We start from the raw sequence: 16,222 nt of genomic DNA, 5'->3' as shown, positions 1-16,222 counted from the left end.
TAGAGGTGAGTAGGGGGAGGTTACAGTGACGGTAGAGTCTGGTAGAGGTGAGTAGGGGGAGGTGGCAGTGACGGTAGAGTCTGGTAGAGGTGAGTAGGGGGAGGTGACAGTGACGGTAGAGTCTGGTAGAGGTGAGTAGGGGGAGGTGACAGTGACGGTAGAGTCTGGTAGAGGTGAGTAGGGGGAGGTGACAGTGACGGTAGAGTCTGGTAGAGGTGAGTAGGGGGAGGTGACAGTGACGGTAGAGTCTGGTGGAGGTGAGTAGGGGGAGGTGACAGTGACGGTAGAGTCTGGTAGAGGTGAGTAGGGGGAGGTGACAGTGACGGTAGAGTCTGGTAGAGGGCAGTAGGGGGAGGCGACAGTGACGGTAGAGTCTGGTAGAGGTGAGTAGGGGAGGTGACAGTGACGGTAGAGTCTGGTGGAGGTGAGTAGGGGGAGGTGACAGTGACGGTAGAGTCTGGTGGAGGTGCGTAGAGGGAGGTGACAGTGACGGTAGAGTCTGGTGGAGGTGAGTAGAGGGAGGTGACAGTGACTGTAGAGTCTGGTAGAGGTGTGTAGGGGGAGGTGACAGTGACGGTAGAGTCTGGTAGAGGTGAGTAGAGGGAGGTGACAGTAACGGTAGAGTCTGGTAGAGGTGAGTAGAGGGAGGTGACAGTGACGGTAGAGTCTGGTAGAGGGCAGTAGGGGGAGGCGACAGTGACGGTAGAGTCTGGTAGAGGTGAGTAGGGGGAGGTGACAGTGACGGTAGAGTCAGGTGGAGGTGAGTAGGGGGAGATGATAGTGACGTAGAGTCTGGTAGAGGTGAGTAGGGGGAGGTGACAGTGACGGTAGAGTCTGGTGGAGGTGAGTAGGGGGAGGTGACAGTGACGGTAGAGTCTGATAGAGGGGAGTAGGGGGAGGTGACAGTGACTGTAGAGTCAGGTGGAGGGGAGTAGGGGGAGGTGACAGTGACTGTAGAGTCAGGTGGAGGGGAGTAGGGGGAGGTGACAGTGACTGTAGAGTCAGGTGGAGGGGAGTAGGGGGAGGTGACAGTGACTGTAGAGTCTGGTAGAGGTGAGTAGGGGGAGGTGACAGTGACGGTAGAGTCTGGTAGAGGTGAGTAGGGGGAGGTGACAGTGACGGTAGAGTCTGGTAGAGGTGAGTAGGGGGAGGTGACAGTGACTGTAGAGTCTGGTAGAGGTGAGTAGGGGGAGGTGACAGTGACTGTAGAGTCTGGTAGAGGTGAGTAGAGGGAGGTGACAGTGACTGTTGAGTCTGGTAGAGGTGAGTAGAGGGAGGTGACAGGGACTGTAGAGTCTGGTAGAGGTGAGTAGAGGGAGGTGACAGTGACGGTTGAGTCTGGTAGAGTTGAGTAGGTGGAGGCGACAGTGACGGTAGAGTCTGGTAGAGGTGTGTGGGGGAGGTGACATTGACGGTAGAGGCTGGTGAGGGTGAGTAGGGGGAGGTGACAGTGACGGTAGAGGCTGGTTAGGGTGAGTAGGGGGAGGTGACAGTGACGGTAGAGTCTGGTAGAGGTGTGTGGGGGAGGTGACAGTGACGGTAGAGTCTGGTGGAGGGGAGTGGGGGGAGGTGACAGTGACGGTAGAGTCTGGTGGAGGTGAGTAGAGGGAGGTGACAGTGACGGTAGAGTCTGGTGAGGGTGAGTAGGGGGAGGTGACAGTGACGGTAGAGTCTGGTAGAGGTGAGTAGGGGGAGGTGACAGTGACGGTAGAGTCTGGTGGAAGGAAGTGGGGGGAGGTGACAGTGACGGTAGAGTCTGGTAGAGGTGAGTAGGGGGAGGTGACAGTGACGGTAGAGTCTGGTAGAGGTGAGTAGGGGGAGGTGACAGTGACGGTAGAGTCTGGTAGAGGTGAGTAGGGGGAGGTGACAGTGACGGTAGAGTCTGGTAGAGGTGAGTAGGGGGAGGTGACAGTGACGGTAGAGTCTGGTGGAGGTGAGTAGGGGGAGGTGACAGTGACGGTAGAGTCTGGTGGAGGGGGGTGGGGGGAGGTGACAGTGACGGTAGAGTCTGGTGGAGGGGAGTAGGGGGAGGTGACAGTGACGGTTGAGTCTGGTAGAGGTGAGTAGGGGGATGTGACAGTGACGGTAGAGTCTTGTGGAGGGGAGTGGGGGGAGGTGACAGTGATGGTAGAGTCTGGTAGAGGTGAGTAAGGGGAGGTGACAGTGACGGTAGAGTCTGGTAGAGGTGAGTAGGGGGAGGTGATAGTGACGGTAGAGTCTGGTAGAGGTGAGTAAGGGGAGGTGACAGTGATGGTAGAGTCTGGTAGAGGTGAGTAGGGGGAGGTGATAGTGACGTCGAGTCTGGTGGAGGGCAGTAGGGGGAGGTGACAGTGACGGTAGAGTCTGGTGGACGGGAGTGGGGGGAGGTGACAGTGACGGTAGAGTCTGGTGGAGGGGAATAGGAGGAGGTGACAGTGACGGTAGAGTCTGGTGGACGGGAGTGGGGGGAGGTGACAGTGACGGTAGAGTCTGGTGGAGGTGAGTAGGGGGAGGTGACAGTGACGGTAGAGTCTGGTAGAGGTGAGTAGGGGGAGGTGACAGTGACGGTAGAGTCTGGTGGAAGGGAGTGGGGGGAGGTGACAGTGACGGTCGAGTCTGGTGGAGGGGAGTAGGGGGAGGTGACAGTGACGGTTGAGTCTGGTAGAGGTGAGTAGGGGGATGTGACAGTGACGGTAGAGTCTGATAGAGGTGAGTAGGGGGAGGTGACAGTGACGGTAGAGTCTGGTAGAGGTGAGTAGGGGGAGGTGACAGTGACGGTAGAGTCTGGTAGAGGGCAGTGGGGGGAGGCGATAGTGACGGTACAGTCTGGTAGAGGTGAGTAGGGGGAGGTGACAGTGACGGTAGAGTCTGGTGGAGGTGAGTAGGGGGAGATGATAGTGACGTAGAGTCTGGTAGAGGTGGGTAGGGGGAGGTGACGGTGACGGTAGAGTCTGGTAGAGGTGAGTAGGGGGAGGTGACAGTGACTGTAGAGTCTGGTAGAGGTGAGTAGAGGGAGGTGACAGTGACTGTAGAGTCTGGTAGAGGTGAGTAGAGGGAGGTGACAGTGACGGTAGAGTCTGGTAGAGGTGAGTAGGGGGAGGTGACAGTGACGGTAGAGTCTGGTAGAGGTGAGTAGAGGGAGGTGACAGTGACGGTAGAGTCTGGTAGAGGTGAGTAGAGGGAGGTGACAGTGACGGTAGAGTCTGGTAGAGGGCAGTGGGGGGAGGCGATAGTGACGGTACAGTCTGGTAGAGGTGAGTAGGGGGAGGTGACAGTGACGGTAGAGTCTGGTGGAGGTGAGTAGGGGGAGATGATAGTGACGTAGAGTCTGGTAGAGGTGGGTAGGGGGAGGTGACGGTGACGGTAGAGTCTGGTAGAGGTGAGTAGGGGGAGGTGACAGTGACTGTAGAGTCTGGTAGAGGTGAGTAGAGGGAGGTGACAGTGACTGTAGAGTCTGGTAGAGGTGAGTAGGGGGAGGTGACAGTGACGGAAGAGTCTGGTGGAGGGGAGTAGGGGGAGGTGATAGTGACGGTAGAGTCTGGTAGAGGTGAGTAGAGGGAGGTGACAGTGACTGTAGAGTCTGGTGGAGGTGAGTAGAGGGAGGTGACAGTGACTGTAGAGTCTGGTAGAGGTGAGTAGGGGGAGGTGACAGTGACGGTAGAGTCTGGTGGAGGTGAGTAGAGGGAGGTGACAGTGACGGTAGAGTCTGGTAGAGGTGAGTAGAGGGAGGTGACAGTGACGGAAGAGTCTGGTAGAGGTGAGTAGGGGGAGGTGACAGTGACGGAAGAGTCTGGTAGAGGTGAGTAGAGGGAGGTGACAGTGACTGTAGAGTCTGGTAGAGGTGAGTAGAGGGAGGTGACAGTGACTGTAGAGTCTGGTAGAGGTGAGTAGGGGGAGGTGACAGTGACGGAAGAGTCTGGTGGAGGGGAGTAGGGGGAGGTGACAGTGACAGTAGAGTCTGGTAGAGGTGAGTAGGGGGATGTGATAGTGACGGTAGAGTCTGGTAGAGGTGAGTAGAGGGAGGTGACAGTGACTGTAGAGTCTGGTGGAGGTGAGTAGAGGGAGGTGACAGTGACTGTAGAGTCTGGTAGAGGTGAGTAGGGGGAGGTGACAGTGACGGTAGAGTCTGGTGGAGGTGAGTAGAGGGAGGTGACAGTGACGGTAGAGTCTGGTAGAGGTGAGTAGAGGGAGGTGACAGTGACGGTAGAGTCTGGTAGAGGTGAGTAGAGGGAGGTGACAGTGACGGTAGAGTCTGGTGGAGGTGAGTAGGGGGAGGTGACAGTGACAGTAGAGTCTGGTAGAGGTGAGTAGGGGGAGGTGACAGTGACGGTAGAGTCTGGTAGAGGTGAGTAGAGGGAGGTGACAGTGACGGTAGAGTCTGGTGGAGGTGAGTAGGGGGAGGTGACAGTGACTGTAGAGTCTGTAGATGTGAGTAGGGGGAGGTGACAGTGACGGTAGAGTCTGGTGGAGGTGAGTAGAGGGAGGTGACAGTGACTGTAGAGTCTGGTAGAGGTGAGTAGGGGGAGGTGACAGTGACGGTAGAGTCTGGTGGAGGTGAGTAGAGGGAGGTGACAGTGACGGTAGAGTCTGGTAGAGGTGAGTAGAGGGAGGTGACAGTGACTGTAGAGTCTGGTAGAGGTGAGTAGGTGGAGGTGACAGTGACGGTAGAGTCTGGTAGAGGTGAGTAGAGGGAGGTGACAGTGACGGTAGAGTCTTGTGGAGGGGAGTGGGGGGAGGTGACAGTGATGGTAGAGTCTGGTAGAGGTGAGTAGAGGGAGGTGACAGTGACTGTAGAGTCTGGTAGAGGTGAGTAGGGGGAGGTGACAGTGATGGTAGAGTCTGGTAGAGGTGAGTAGGGGGAGGTGACAGTGACGGTAGAGTCTGGTAGAGGTGAGTAGGGGGAGGTGACAGTGACGGTAGAGTCTGGTAGAGGTGAGTAGGTGGAGGTGACAGTGACGGCAGAGTCTGGTGGAGGTGAGTAGAGGGAGGTGACAGTGACTGTAGAGTCTGGTAGAGGTGAGTAGGGGGAGGTGACAGTGACGGTAGAGTCTGGTAGAGGTGAGTAGGTGGAGGTGACAGTGACGGTAGAGTCTGGTAGAGGTGAGTAGGGGGAGGTGACAGTGACGGTAGAGTCTGGTAGAGGTGAGTAGGGGGAGGTGACAGTGACGGTAGAGTCTGGTAGAGGTGAGTAGGGGGAGGTGACAGTGACGGAAGAGTCTGGTAGAGGTGAGTAGGTGGAGGTGACAGTGACGGTAGAGTCTGGTGGAGGTGAGTAGAGGGAGGTGACAGTGACTGTAGAGTCTGGTAGAGGTGAGTAGGGGGAGGTGACAGTGACGGTAGAGTCTGGTAGAGGTGAGTAGAGGGAGGTGACAGTGACTGTAGAGTCTGGTAGAGGTGAGTAGGTGGAGGTGACAGTGACGGTAGAGTCTGGTGGAGGTGAGTAGAGGGAGGTGACAGTGACTGTAGAGTCTGGTAGAGGTGAGTAGGGGGAGGTGACAGTGACGGTAGAGTCTGGTAGAGGTGAGTAGGGGGAGGTGACAGTGACGGTAGAGTCTGGTGGAGGGGAGTGGGGGGAGGTGACAGTGACGGTAGAGTCTGGTGGAGGTGAGTAGGGGGAGGTGACAGTGACGGTAGAGTCTGGTGGAGGTGAGTAGAGGGAGGTGACAGTGACTGTAGAGTCTGGTAGAGTTGAGTATGGGGAGGCGACAGTGACGGTAGAGTCTGGTGGAGGGGAGTAGGGGGAGGTGACATTGACGGTAAAGGCTGGTGAGGGAGAGTAGGGGGAGGTGACAGTGACGGTAGAGTCTGGTAGAGGTGAGTTGGGGGAGGCGACAGAGACGGTAGAGTCTGGTGGAGGGGAGTAGGGGGAGGTAACAGTGACGGTAGAGTCTGGTAGAGGTGAGTAGGGGGAGGTGACAGTGACGGTAGAGTCTGGTGGAGGTGAGTAGGGGGAGGTGACAGTGACTGTAGAGTCTGGTGGAGGTGAGTAGGGGGAGGTGACAGTGACGGTAGAGTCTGGTGGAGGTGAGTAGGGGGAGGTGACAGTGACGGTAGAGTCTGGTGGAGGTGAGTAGAGGGAGGTGACAGTGACGGTAGAGTCTGGTGGAGGTGAGTAGAGGGAGGTGACAGTGACGGTAGAGTCTAGAGGAGGGGAGTGGGTGGAGGTGACAGTGACGGAAGAGTCTGGTAGAGGTGAGTAGGGGGAGGTGACAGTGACGGTAGAGTCTGGTAGAGGTGAGTAGGGGGAGGTGACAGTGACGGAAGAGTCTGGTGGAGGTGAGTAGAGGGAGGTGACAGTGACTGTAGAGTCTGGTAGAGGTGAGTAGAGGGAGGTGACAGTGACGGTAGAGTCTGGTGGAGGTGAGTAGAGGGAGGTGACAGTGACGGTAGAGTCTGGTGGAGGTGAGTAGAGGGAGGTGACAGTGATGGTCGAGTCTGGTAGAGGTGAGTAGGGGGAGGTGACAGTGACTGTAGAGTCTGGTGGAGGGGAGTAGGGGGAGGTGACAGTGACGGTAGAGTCTGGTGGAGGTGAGTAGGGGGAGGTGACAGTGACTGTAGAGTCTGGTAGAGGTGAGTAGGGGGAGGTGACAGTGACGGTAGAGTCTGGTAGAGGTGAGTAGGGGGAGGTGACAGTGACGGTAGAGTCTGGTGGAGGTGAGTAGAGGGAGGTGACAGTGACGGTAGAGTCTGGTAGAGGGCAGTAGGGGGAAGGCGATAGTGATGGTAGAGTCTGGTAGAGGTGAGTAGGGGGAGGTGACAGTGACGGTAGAGGCTGGTGAGGGTGAGTAGGGGGAGGTGACAGTGACGGTAGAGTCTGGTTGAGGTGAGTGGGGGAGGTGACAGTGACGGTAGAGTCTGGTGGAGGGGAGTGGGGGGAGGTGACCGTGACGGTACAGTCTGGTGGAGTGGAGTAGGGGGAGGTGACAGTGACGGTAGAGTCTGGTGGAGGGGAGTGGGGGGAGGTGACAGTGACGGTAGAGTCTGGTAGAGGTGAGTAGGGGAATGTGACAGTGATGGTAGAGACTTGTGGCGGGGAGTGGGGGAAGGTGACAGTGACGGTAGAGTCTGGTGAGGGTGAGTAAGGGGAGGTGACAGTGACGGTAGAGTCTGGTAGAGGTGAGTAGGGGGAGGCGACAGTGACGGTAGAGTCTGGTGAGGGTGAGTAAGGGGAGGTGACAGTGACGGTAGAGTCTGGTAGAGGTGAGTAGGGGGAGGCGACAGTGACGGTAGAGTCTGGTAGAGGTGAGTAGGGGGAGGTGATAGTGACGGTAGAGTCTGGTAGAGGTGAGTAGGGGGAGGTCACAGTGACGGTAGAGTCTGGTAGAGGTGAGTAGGGGGAGGTGACAGTGACGGTAGTGTCTGGTGGAGTGGAGTAGGGGGAGGTGACAGTGACGGTAGAGGCTGGTAGAGGTGAGTGGGGGAGGTGACAGTGACGGTAGAGTCTGGTGGAGGGGAGTGGGGGGAGGTGACAGTGACGGTAGAGTCTGGTGAGGGTGAGTAAGGGGAGGTGACAGTGACGGTAGAGTCTGGTGGAGGTGAGTAGGGGGAGGTGACAGTGACGGTAGAGTCTGGTGGAGGGGAGTGGGGGGAGGTGACAGTGACGGTAGAGTCTGGTGAGGGTGAGTAAGGGGAGGTGACAGTGACGGTAGAGTCTGGTAGAGGTGAGTAGGGGGAGGTGACAGTGACGGTAGAGTCTGGTGGAGGGGAGTGGGGGGAGGTGACAGTGACGGTAGAGTCTGGTAGAGGTGAGTAGAGGGAGGTGACAGTGATGGTAGAGTCTGGTGGCGGGGAGTGGGGGAAGGTGACAGTGACGGTAGAGTCTGGTGAGGGTGAGTAAGGGGAGGTGACAGTGACGGTAGAGTCTGGTGGAGGTGAGTAGGGGGAGGTGACAGTGACGGTAGAGTCTGGTAGAGGTGAGTAGGGGGAGGCGACAGTGACGGTAGAGTCTGGTGGAGGTGTGTAGGGGGAGGTGACAGTGATGGTAGAGTCTGGTAGAGGTGAGTAGGGGGAGGTGACAGTGACGGTAGAGTCTGGTAGAGGTGAGTAGGGGGAGGTGACAGTGACGGTAGAGTCTGGTAGAGGTGAGTAGGGGGAGGTGACAGTGACGGTAGAGTCTGGTAGAGGTGAGTAGGGGGAGGCGACAGTGACAGTAGAGTCTGGTGGAGGGGAGTAGGGGGAGTTGACAGTGACGGAGAGTCTGGTAGAGGTGAGTAGGGGGAGGCGACAGTGATGGTAGAGTCTGGTGGAGGGGAGTAGGGTGAGGTGACAGTGACGGTAGAGTCTGGTGAGGGAGAGTAGGGGGAGGTGACAGTGACGGTAGAGTCTGGTAGAGGTGAGTAGGGGGAGGTGACAGTGACGGTAGAGTCGGGTGGACGGAAGTGGGGGGAGGTGACAGTGACGGTAGAGTCTGGTGGAGGGCAGTAGGGGGAGGTGACAGTGACGGTAGAGTCTGGTAGAGGTGAGTAGGTGGATGTGACAGTGACTGTAGAGTCTGGTGGAGGGGAGTAGTGGGAGGTAACAGTGACGGTAGAGTCTGGTGAGGGTGAGTAGTGGGAGGTAACAGTGACGGGAGAGTCTGGTGGAGGTGAGTAGGGTTAGGTGACAGTGACGGTAGAGTCTGGTAGAGGTGAGTAGGGGGAGGCGACAATGACGGTAGAGTCTGGTAGAGGTGAGTAGGGGGAGGTGACAGTGACGGTAGAGTCTGGTAGAGGGGAGTAGGGGGAGGTGACAGTGACGGTAGAGTCTGGTAGAGGTGAGAAGGGGGAGGTGACAGTGACGGTAGAGTCTGGTGGACGGGGGTGGGGGGAGGTGACAGTGACGGTAGAGTCTGGTGGAGTGGAGTAGGGGAGGTGACAGTGACGGTAGAGTCTGGTAGAGGTGAGTTGGGGGATGTGACAGTGACAGTAGAGTCTTGTGGAGGGGAGTGGGGGGAGGTGACAGTGACGGTAGAGTCTGGTAGAGGTGAGTAAGGGGAGGTGACAGTGACGGTAGAGTCTGGTAGAGGTGAGTAGGGGGAGGTGACAGTGATGGTAAAGTCTGGTGGACGGGAGTGGGGGGAGGTGATAGTGGCGTAGAGTCTGGTGGAGGGGAGTGGGGGAGGTGACAGTGACTGTAGAGTCTGGTAGAGGAGAGTGGGGGGAGGTGATAGTGACGGTAGAGTCTGGTGGACGGGAGTGGGGGGAGGTGACAGTGACGGTAGAGTCTGGTGGAGGGGAGTAGGGGAGGTGACAGTGACGGTAGAGTCTGGTAGAGGTGAGTAGGGGGAGGTGACAGTGACGGTAGAGTGTGGTGGAGGGGAGTGGGGGGAGGTGACAGTGACGGTAGAGTCTGGTGGAGGGGAGTAGGGGGAGGTGACAGTGACGGTTGAGTCTGGTAGAGGTGAGTAGGGGGATGTGACAGTGACGGTAGAGTCTGGTGGATGTGAGTTGGGGGATGTGACAGTGACGGTAGAGTCTTGTGGTGGGCAGTGGGGGGCGGTGACAGTGATGGTAGAGTCTGGTGAGGGTGAGTAGGGGGAGGTGACAGTGACGGTAGAGTCTGGTAGAGGTGAGTAGGGGGAGGTGATAGTGAGGTAGAGTCTGGTGGAGGGGAGTGGGGGAGGTGACAGTGATGGTAGAGTCTGGTAGAGGTGAGTAGGGGGAGGTGACAGTGACGGTAGAGTCTGGTGGAGGGGAGTGGGGGGAGGTGATAGTGACTTAGAGTCTGGTAGAGGTGAGTAGGGGGAGGTTATAGTGACGTAGAGTCTGGTGGACGTGAGTAGGGGGAGGCGACAGTGACGGTAGAGTCTGGTAGAGGTGAGTAGGGGGAGGTGACAGTGACGGTAGAGTCTGGTAGAGGTGAGTAGGGGGAGGCGACAGTGACGGTAGACTCTGGTGAGGGTGAGTAGGGGGAGGTGACAGTGACGGTAGAGTCTGGTAGAGGTGAGTAGGGGGAGGCGACAGTGACGGTAGACTCTGGTGAGGGTGAGTAGGGGGAGGTGACAGTGACGGTAGAGTCTGGTACAGGTGAGTAGGGGGAGGTGACAGTGACGGTAGAGTCTGGTAGAGGTAAGTGGGGGAGGTGACAGTGACGGTAGAGTCTGGTAGAGGTGAGTAGGGGGAGGCGACAGTGATGGTAGAGTCTGGTGGAGGGGAGTAGGGGGAGGTGACAGTGACGGTAGAGTCCGGTGGACGGGAGTGGGGGGAGGTGACAGTGACGGTAGAGTCTGGTGGAGGGGAGTAGGGGGAGGTGACGGTGACTGTAGAGTCTGGTAGAGGTGAGTAGGGGGAGGTGACAGTGATGGTAGAGTCTGGTAGAGGTGAGTAGGGGGAGGTGACAGTGACGGTAGAGTCTGGTAGAGGTGAGTAGGGGGAGGTGACAGTGACGTAGAGTCTGGTAGAGGTGAGTAGGGGGAGGTGACAGTGACGGTAGATTCTGGTGGAGGTGAGTAGGGGGAGGTGACAGTGAGGTAGAATCTGGTAGAGGTGAGTAGGGGGAGGTGACAGTGAAGGTAGAGTGTGGTGGAGGGGAGTAGGGGAGGGGACAGTGATGGTAGAATCTGGTAGAGGTGAGAAGGGGGAGGTGACAGTGACGGTAGAGTCCAGTAGAGGTGAGTAGGGGAGGGTGACAGTGACGTAGAGTCTGGTAGAGGTGAGTAGGGGGGAGGTGACAGTGACGGTAGAGTCAGGTGGAGGGGAGTAGGGGGAGGTGACAGTGACGGTAGAATCTGGTGGAGGTGAGTAGGGGGAGGTGACAGTGACGGTAGAGTCAGGTGGAGGGGAGTGGGGGGAGGCGACAGTGACGGTAGAGTCTGGTGGAGGGGAGTAGGGGGAGGTGACAGTGACGGTAGAGTCTGGTAGAGGTGAGTAGGGGGAGGTGACAGTGACGGTAAAGTCTGGTGGAGGGGAGTGGGGGGAGGCGACAGTGACGGTAGAGTCTGGTGGAGGGGAGTAGGGGGAGGTGACAGTGACGGTAGAGTCTGGTAGAGGTAAGTGGGGGAGGTGACAGTGACGGTAGAATCTGGTAGAGGTGAGTAGGGGGAGGGGACAGTGACGTAGAGTCTGGTAGAGGTGAGTAGGGGGAGGGGACAGTGACGGTAGAATCTGGTGGAGGTGAGTAGGGGGAGGTGACAGTGATGGTAGAGTCTGGTAGAGGTGAGTAGGGGGAGGCGACAGTGACGGTAGAGTCTGGTAGAGGTGAGTAGGGGGAGGTGACAGTGACGGTAGAGTCTGGTGGAGGTGAATAGGGGGAGGTGACAGTGACGGTAGAGTCTGGTAGAGGTAAGTGGGGGAGGTGACAGTGACGGTAGTCTCTGGTAGAGGTGAGTAGGGGGAGGTGACAGTGACGGTAGAGCCTGGTGGAGGTGAGTAGGGGGAGGTGACAGTGACGGTAGAGTCTGGTGGAGGGGAGTAGGGGGAGGTGACAGTGACGGTAGAGTCTGGTGAGGGTGAGTAGGGGGAGGTGACAGTGACGGTAGAGTCCGGTGGAGGGGAGTAGGGGGAGGTGACAGTGACGGTAGAGTCTGGTAGAGGTAAGTGGGGGAGGTGACAGTGACGGTAGTTTCTGGTAGAGGTGAGTAGGGGGAGGTGACAGTGACGGTAGAGCCTGGTGGAGGTGAGTAGGGGGAGGTGACAGTGACGGTAGAGTCTGGTGGAGGTGAGTAGGGGGAGGTGACAGTGACGGTAGAGTCTGGTAGAGGTGAGTAGGGGGAGGTGACAGTGACGGTAGAGTCTGGTAGAGGTGCGTAGGGGGAGGCGACAGTGATGGTAGAGTCTGGTAGAGGTGAGTAGGGGGAGGTGACAGTGACGGTAGAGTCTGGTGAGGGTGAGTAGGGGGAGGTGACAGTGACGGTAGAGTCTGGTAGAGGTGAGTAGGGGGAGGTGACAGTGACGGTAGAGTCTGCTAGAGGTGAGTGGGGGAGGTGACAGTGACGGTAGAGTCTGGTGAGGGTGAGTAGGGGGAGGTGACAGTGACGGTAGAGTCCGGTGGAGGGGAGTAGGGGGAGGTGACAGTGACGGTAGAGTCTGGTAGAGGTAAGTGGGGGAGGTGACAGTGACGGTAGTTTCTGGTAGAGGTGAGTAGGGGGAGGTGACAGTGACGGTAGAGTCTGGTGGTGGTGAGTAGGGGGAGGTGACAGTGACGGTAGAGTCTGGTAGAGGTGAGTAGGGGGAGGTGACAGTGACGGTAGAGTCTGGTGGTGGTGAGTAGGGGGAGGTGACAGTGACGGTAGAGTCTGGTGGAGGTGAGTAGGGGGAGGTGACAGTGACGGTAGAGTCTGGTAGAGGTGAGTAGGGGGAGGTGACAGTGACGGTAGAGCCTGGTGGAGGTGAGTAGGGGGAGGTGACAGTGACTGTAGAGTCTGGTAGAGGTGAGTAGGGGGAGGTGACAGTGACGGTAGAGTCTGGTAGAGGTGAGTAGGGGGAGGTGACAGTGACTGTAGAGTCTGGTAGAGGTGAGTAGGGGGAGGTGACAGTGACGGTAGAGTCTGGTAGAGGTGAGTAGGGGGAGGTGACAGTGACGGTAGAGTCTGCTAGAGGTGAGTGGGGGAGGTGACAGTGACGGTAGAGTCTGGTGAGGGTGAGTAGGGGGAGGTGACAGTGACGGTAGAGTCTGGTGGAGGTGAGTAGGGGGAGGTGACTGTGACGGTAGAGTCTGGTGGAGGTGAGTAGGGGGAGGCGACAGTGATGGTAGAGTCTGGTGGAGGGGAGTAGGGGGACGTGACAGTGACGGTAGAGTCTGGTGGAGGGGAGTAGGTGGATGTGACAGTGACGGTAGAGTCTGGTAGAGGTGAGTAGGGTGAGGTGACAGTGACGGTAGAGTCTGGTGAGGGTGAGTAGGGGGAGGTAACAGTGACGGTAGAGTCTGGTAGAGGTGAGTAGGGGGAGGTGACAGTGATGGTAGAGTCTGGTAGAGGTGAGTAGGGGGAGGTGACAGTGACGGTAGAGTCTGGTAGAGGTGAGTAGGGGGAGGTGACAGTGACGGTAGAGTCTGGTAGAGGTGAGTAGGGGGAGGTGACAGTGACGGTAGAGTCTGGTAGAGGGGAGTGGGGGGAGGTGACAGTGACGGTAGAGTCTGGAGGAGGTGAGTAGGGGGAGGTGACAGTGAGGGTAGAGTCTGGTAGAGCTGAGTCGGGGGAGGTGACAGTGACGGTAGAGTCTGGTAGAGCTGAGTCGGGGGAGGTGACAGTGACGGTAGAGTCTGGAGGAGGTGAGTAGGGGGAGGTGACAGTGAGGGTAGTGTCTGGTAGAGGTGAGTAGGGGGAGGTGACAGTGACGGTAGTGTCTGGTAGAGGTGAGTAGGGGGAGGTGACAGTGACAGTAGAGTCTGGTAGAGGTGAGTAGGGGGAGGCGACAGTGACGGTAGAGTCTGGTGGAGGGGAGTGGGGGGAGGTGACAGTGAGGGTAGTGTCTGGTAGAGGTGAGTAGGGGGAGGTGACAGTGACGGTAGTGTCTGGTAGAGGTGAGTAGGGGGAGGTGACAGTGACAGTAGAGTCTGGTAGAGGTGAGTAGGGGGAGGTGACAGTGACGGTAGAGTCCAGTAGAGGTGAGTAGGGGGAGGTGACAGTGAGGGTAGTGTCTGGTAGAGGTGAGTAGGGGGAGGTGACAGTGATGGTAGAGTCTGGTAGAGCTGAGTCGGGGGAGGTGACAGTGACGGTAGAGTCTGGTAGAGGTGAGTAGGGGGAGGCGACAGTGATGGTAAAGTCTGGTAGAGGTGAGTAGGGGGAGGTGACAGTGACGGTAGAGTCTGGTGAGGGTGAGTAGGGGGAGGTGACAGTGACGGTAGAGTCTGGTGAGGGTGAGTAGGGGGAGGTGACAGTGACGGTAGAGTCTGGTAGAGGTGAGTAGGGGGAGGTGACAGTGACGGTAGAGTCTGGTAGAGGTGAGTAGGGGGAGGCGACAGTGATGGTAAAGTCTGGTAGAGGTGAGTAGGGGGAGGTGACAGTGACGGTAGAGTCTGGTGAGGGTGAGTAGGGGGAGGTGACAGTGACGGTAGAGTCTGGTGAGGGTGAGTAGGGGGAGGTGACAGTGACGGTAGAGTCTGGTTGAGGTGAGTAGGGGGAGGTGACAGTGACGGTAGAGTCTGGTAGAGGTGAGTAGGGGGAGGCGACAGTGACGGTAGAGTCTGGTAGAGGTGAGTAGGGGGAGGTGACAGTGACGGTAGAGTCTGGTGGAGGGGAGTAGGGGGAGGTGACAGTGATGGTAGAGTCTGGTGAGGGTGAGTAGGGGGAGGTGACAGTGACGGTAGAGTCTGGTGGAGGTGAGTAGGGGGAGGCGACAGTGACGGTAGAGTCTGGTGGAGGTGAGTAGGGGGAGGTGACAGTGACGGTAGAGTCTGGTGAGGGTGAGTAAGGGGAGGTGACAGTGACGGTAGAGTCTGGTAGAGGTGAGTAGGGGGAGGTGACAGTGACGGTAGAGTCTGGTAGAGGTGAGTAGGGGGAGGTGACAGTGACGGTAGAGTCTGGTGAGGGTGAGTAAGGGGAGGTGACAGTGACGGTAGAGTCTGGTAGAGGTGAGTAGGGGGAGGTGACAGTGACGGTAGAGTCTGGTAGAGGTGAGTAGGGGGAGGCGACAGTGATGGTAGAGTCTGGTGGAGTGGAGTAGGGGGAGGTCACAGTGACGGTAGAGTCTGGTAGAGGTGAGTAGGGGGAGGTGACAGTGACGGTAGAGTCTGGTGGAGGGAAGTAGGTGGAGGTGATAGTGACGTAGAGTCTGGTGGAGGTGAGTAGAGGGAGGTGACAGTGACGGTAGAATCTGGAGGAGGGGAGTGGGGGGAGGTGAAGTGACGGTGGAGTCTGGTAGAGGTGAGTAGGGGGAGGTGACAGTGACGGTAGAGTCTGGAGGAGGGGAGTGGGGGGAGGTGAGAGTGATGGTAGAGCCGGGTAGAGGTGAGTAGGGGGAGGTGACAGTGACGGTAGAGTCTGGTAGAGGTGAGTAGGGGGAGGCGACAGTGACGGTAGAGTCTGGTAGAGGTGAGTAGGGGGAGGTGACAGTGACTGTAGATTCTGGAGGAGGGAAATGGGGGGTGGTGACAGTGACGGTAGAGTCTGGCAGAGGTGAGTAGGGGGAGGTGATAGTGACGGAACAGTCAGGTAGAGGTGGGTAGGGGGAGGTGATAGTGACGGTAGAGTCTGATAGAGGTGAGTAGGGGGAGGTGACAGTGACGGTAGAGTCTGGTGGAGGTGAGTAGGGGGAGGGGACATTGACGGTAGAGTCTGGTGGAAGGGAGTAGAGGGAGGTGACAGTGACGGTAGAGTCTGGTGGAGGTGAGTAGGGGGAGGTGACCGTGACGGTAGTGTCTGGTAGAAGTGAGTAGGGGGAGGTGATAGTGACGGTAGAGTCTGATAGAGGGGAGTAGGGGGAGGTGACAGTGATGGTAGAGTCTGGTAGAGGCGAGTAGAGGGAGGTGACAGTGACGGTAGAGTCTGGTGGAGGTGAGTAGGGGGAGGTGACCGTGACGGTAGTGTCTGGTAGAAGTGAGTAGGGGGAGTTGACAGTGACGGTAGAGTCTGGTAGAGGTGAGTAGGGGGAGGTGATAGTGACGTAGAGTCTGGTAGAGGTGAGTAGGGGGAGGTGACAGTGACGGTAGAGTCTGGTAGAGGTGAGTAGGGGGAGGTGACAGTGACGGTAGAGTCTGGTAGAGGTGAGTAGGGGGAGGTGACAGTGACGGTAGAGTCTGGTAGAGGTGAGTAGGGGGAGGTGACAGTGATGGTAGAGTCTGGTAGAGGTGAGTAGGGGGAGGCGACAGTGACGGTAGAATCTGGTAGAGGTGAGTAGAGGGAGGTGACAGTGACGGTAGAGTCTGGTGGAGGTGAGTAGGGGGAGGTGATAGTGACGTAGAGTCTGGTAGAGGTGAGTAGGGGGAGGCGACAGTGACGGTAGAGTCAGGTGGAGGGGAGTAGGGGGAGGTGACAGTGACGGTAGAGTCTGGTAGAGGTGAGTAGGGGGAGGTGACAGTGACGGAAGAGTCTGGTGGAGGGGAGTAGGGGGAGGTGACAGTGACGGTAGAGTCTGGTAGAGGTGAGTAGGGGGAGGAGACAGTGACGGAAGAGTCTGGTGGAGGGGAGTAGGGGGAGGTGACAGTGACGGTAGAGTCTGGTAGAGGTGAGTAGGGGGAGGTGACAGTGACGGTAGAGTCTGGTAGAGGTGAGTAGGGGGAGGTGACAGTGACGGTAGAGTCTGGTAGAGGTGAGTAGGGGGAGGCGACAGTGACGGTAGAGTCTGGTAGAGGTGAGTAGGGGGAGGTGACAGTGACGGTAGAGTCTGGT

This window comes from Chiloscyllium plagiosum, unplaced genomic scaffold, assembly GCF_037043375.1.
Source record: "Chiloscyllium plagiosum isolate Xiang-an unplaced genomic scaffold, Cpla_swu_hap1 HiC_scaffold_12, whole genome shotgun sequence".
NCBI lineage: Eukaryota > Metazoa > Chordata > Chondrichthyes > Orectolobiformes > Hemiscylliidae > Chiloscyllium > Chiloscyllium plagiosum.
This window is presented reverse-complemented; position numbering follows the sequence as displayed.